Genomic DNA, 4,070 nt, shown 5'->3' on the forward strand with positions numbered 1-4,070 from the left:
CGAGTTTGAGTAAACATAAAATATATTAATATCATACTTAGACTTAACCCAAATTCAACCAAGCCCGTCCCATGAACACCTCTTGTTTCCTATTGTTGGGATGATGCCTCATCTTCTCCTCGACATTCATAAGCTCCATGCCTGAATTACCGAGACTCTACAAAGATGTAATGGTACTATTCTTTTTTGTGTCCCTTGGTTTGCTAGGATTAACATGTTGCTAACCTAAAACCTTATAAAATAATAATTTTAGCTCTTAACATTTACAAGTTTTTTTGGTTAATTTGGTTATTAACTTTTAAAATTATATAAAAATTAAAAAAAAGTAAAATAAATAATTTATTATATTTTAAATAAAAAATATTATAATTTTTTAAAAATAAAAAAATACTTTTTTAAAATTTAAAAAATGAAAATTAAATAAAAAGTCAATAAAATTAAAAAATATAAAAAATAATTTTACAAATATAAACAAAAATTCCAAAATTCAATGTTGATTGAACCGGACCAGATAGACTACTCAGATTAGGAACCAATTAGGGTATCGGTCCTGTGAGAGGTAAAAAACGATTTGACCCACAAATCGGTACAGATTGGTTGCATTGAGCTAATTAAACCAGTTGAACCAATAGTTGAATCAATTTTGAATTAGTTTGACTAATTGGTTTCCAGAACAACTGCTCTAATCGGCTCGAAGAAAATAAATTATTTAAAAATAAAAAAATAAAAATATCTAAAAAAAATTATAAAAATCGGTTCAATTGCCAATTGAACTATTTTTTTGCCCAAGTCAATCAGTTTGTTGTTAAAATTTTATAACTTTTTTGGACCTCAATTTTTACAGTTTTTTTTGTCAATTTGGTCAACACCATATAAAAGCACGTAATTTTTTAAAAAAATTAAAAATTATTTTTTATTTTAAATAAAAACATTAAAATTTTTAAATATATACAATTTTGTAAAATTAAAAAATGACAAAAAAACAAAATATGTTTATAATTTAAAAATAAAAAATAAAAAGATTTTAAAAATATAAAAATTTACAAAATTCATTATTATCTAAACCAGACCAAATCATTTTAAGAACTAGTTAGGGTAAAAAGTTGGTTGACCCCACGAACCGTACTGACTGGTTGAATCGAGCTAAAAAATTAGTTGAAATAACAATTGAACTCATTTTTATCTATTTTTAATAGTTTATTTTTTTAATAATTTATTTGCTTTGAACCGGCGAATTGATCGTTCTGGGAATCAATTAGTTAGACTAGTACAAAATCAATTTAAACAATTTTTATCTTGATTCAACAAGTCCGTACCAATTCGTGGGTTAGTTAATTTTTTAGCTTGTGCTGGAACAATGCCTTAATATGTTCTCACTTCAACTGGCTGGTCCAATCTAGTTTAGATAACATTAAATTTTGAAATTTTTGTTAAAATTGTTAAAATCAATTTTATTTTTATTTTTTGAATTTTAAAGAGTTTTTATTTTTTTAATTTTAAAGTTTTCATTTTTATGTTCTTATTTCAAAGAAAAATATTAATTTTTAAAAATTTTTAAATTTTAAAAGTACTTTTAAAGGGTAAGAACCAAATTGATAAAAAAATGAAAATTGAGAGCTAAAAAAATTATTTTACCTTTGACACCGTTAACTTTAACCACAAGATTAGTAAAAGGGACTAAAGTTTTTAAATAAAAAAATTAGAAACTAAATATCTCAAAGACTAAATTTTAAATTTTAAATTTTAAAAGAGTATAAAAACTTTTTACATATATAAACTATTTAGAGTAAGTGATTATTATTATTATTATAATCATATATAAACTTCTCAATTACATTTACCAAACAAATATTTGCACTTGGCATTCAACTTTGTAGTAAGCAGGATAACCGATATGGCCGGAACAACCGGAGTTTCTTCCATTACATGAATACAATAATTGTAAATTAAAGCAGATGCCACGGCTTTTATCTGAATAAATGATGTTTCCTTCCCCAAACACATCCTTGGCCCTGCACCAAAAGATAAGAACTTGTATGATGGCTCATGTTTGATCTCTCCTCTCTCATTAATCCATCTCTCAGGCTTGAATTCATAGCAATCTTCTCCCCAGATTGACTTCATTCTTCCCATTGAATACACACTAAACAAGACTTGTCTTTGGATGAACTGGATGCCCGCTTGGAAGCATGTCTGGTTTGACAGGTTCCTTATGATTGAAAGGGACTGGTGGATACAACCTTAATGCCTCACATAATGCTCCATGGAGATAAACCAAATTCTTTACCTCATCGACATTGAATAGCCGCCTCCTTTTGGTTTCATCTGTAGGTATTTTTTATTCAAGTTCTTCTATGATCATGTTTTCCACTATTGGATGCTTGGAAACCAGCCAAGGGAGAGACAACTAGGATCATAGCCGGTAACCAAGATGCATGCAGAATCAAACGTGAACCTTTGGAAAATGTCTTCTAAGTTTATGACCAAGCCATGTTTAGCAGCATGGTCAATGATGGGCATCAGCCCCATTTCCACCTTGTCTCGGGTAGTCCTCAACAAGAATTGGTGGAAATGGTGATGTCTCATGAATCCTTGAGCTGCTATCCGCTGGTTTTTCCACAAATCCATCTTGGAGTTGAAAATCCCGTCTCCTAAGAAATCGAACATCTGCTTGTATTCAGGGCCTTAGGGGAAGTTGTCAAAGTTGGAACTCATAACGTACCGAGCATTGGCAGGGTCACATGTCGCCACCAAGTTCATCTTAGCAAACCAAGGGCCTTCCCTTGCAGCTTTCTAGACCCGATGAACGTTGAGGAGAAGCTCAACAATGCCAGCAAAACTCTTTGGACACCCATTTTTATATCTCATCAAGCGGTATAGAAACAGAAAGGAAATGAGAGCCAAGAAGAAAACTTGAAGAAAACTCTGAAATGCCATGAAATTGATATCACCAAGTTTAGGCAAATTCCTTGTAATTGTTAATTCTATTTATTAAGTGAAGTTTTCCAACATTAATTACTCACCGTCCCTGTAATGCCCAATTTTGACCCGGGCCTACACAAAAAAAAAAATAAAAACCAAATCCAAAAATTAATCACAGTCTAATAGCAATCCAAACACTAGCCTAGCCCAATATCCCCAACCCAACCAGCCCAATCACCTAACCCTAAGCCCACCACTAGCCTTAACCACAAGCAGAAACCCTAGGCATTCAGCCCTAGCACCAGCGCCGCAGCCAACACACTCCCCTCACGCACGTAGCGTCACCACAAGCCTCAAGCTGGCCTCTGTACGATTTATGTACCCGTACCTGCAACGCAACAAACGCAACAAAGGCAGCAACAGCAGCAGAATACAGGGGAATAGCAAAGAAAAATAGCAGAAATTTAGAAAAGAATTTCCTGTAAATTTCTATTTTATTTCCGGCTATATAAAGCCGTTTTCGAATTTGTAAAGGGAGCTTTTTTCTTTTTCTTTTTTACACACACGCATTCTATATCAAAAAAACACGAAATCAATACAAAGAAAAAAGGGTTTTCTTTTTTTTTTCCTCTTTTCCATTCTGTTCTTTTTCCGATTACTTTTCTTTCTTTTTCTATTTCGTTATTAATCATATATATATAAGCATATATATAGAATAAAAGAAAGGAGGAGAGTTAGAACTCATACCTGGTAACGCCTCCGGATCCGCGCGAGAAGGAGCTAAAAAGCCCCTAGGGGTGCAGCTCCGATCACCGTTGACGGTGTAATCACAACAAGAGCAACGGAGCCCCCGAGCGGCGCAGCCAGGCATGAGAGGGCCTAGGGTTTCCTTTTTTTAAAAACTTTTGTTTTAAAATGAGAAAGGGCTGCTGATTAGGTTAATAAGGCATTTATGCTAGGCATAAAACGGTACCGTTTGGGCCTTGCCTCAGTGGCTCCAAAACGGTGCCGTATTGGCACTGACCCAATGACCCGACCCGTGCATGGCCAGATCCGCGCGCTTTGGTCTCGGAGGGAATATTTGCGCCATTAATCCTCCTGATTTGTTTCATTGCTTTAATCCAGTTTTCCTTTATTTTCTAATTTTG

The 4,070-nt window shown here is 33.3% G+C and overlaps 1 pseudogene; it reads right to left on the reverse strand.

The window, feature by feature from the left end:
- Positions 1 to 1,827: 1,827 nt before the first annotated feature.
- On the reverse strand, positions 1,828 to 2,940 carry LOC107892760 (alkane hydroxylase MAH1-like; annotated as a pseudogene).
- Positions 2,941 to 4,070: the final 1,130 nt, after the last annotated feature.

The sequence above is a fragment of the Gossypium hirsutum genome, chromosome D09, assembly GCF_007990345.1.
Source record: "Gossypium hirsutum isolate 1008001.06 chromosome D09, Gossypium_hirsutum_v2.1, whole genome shotgun sequence".
Lineage (NCBI taxonomy): Eukaryota > Viridiplantae > Streptophyta > Magnoliopsida > Malvales > Malvaceae > Gossypium > Gossypium hirsutum.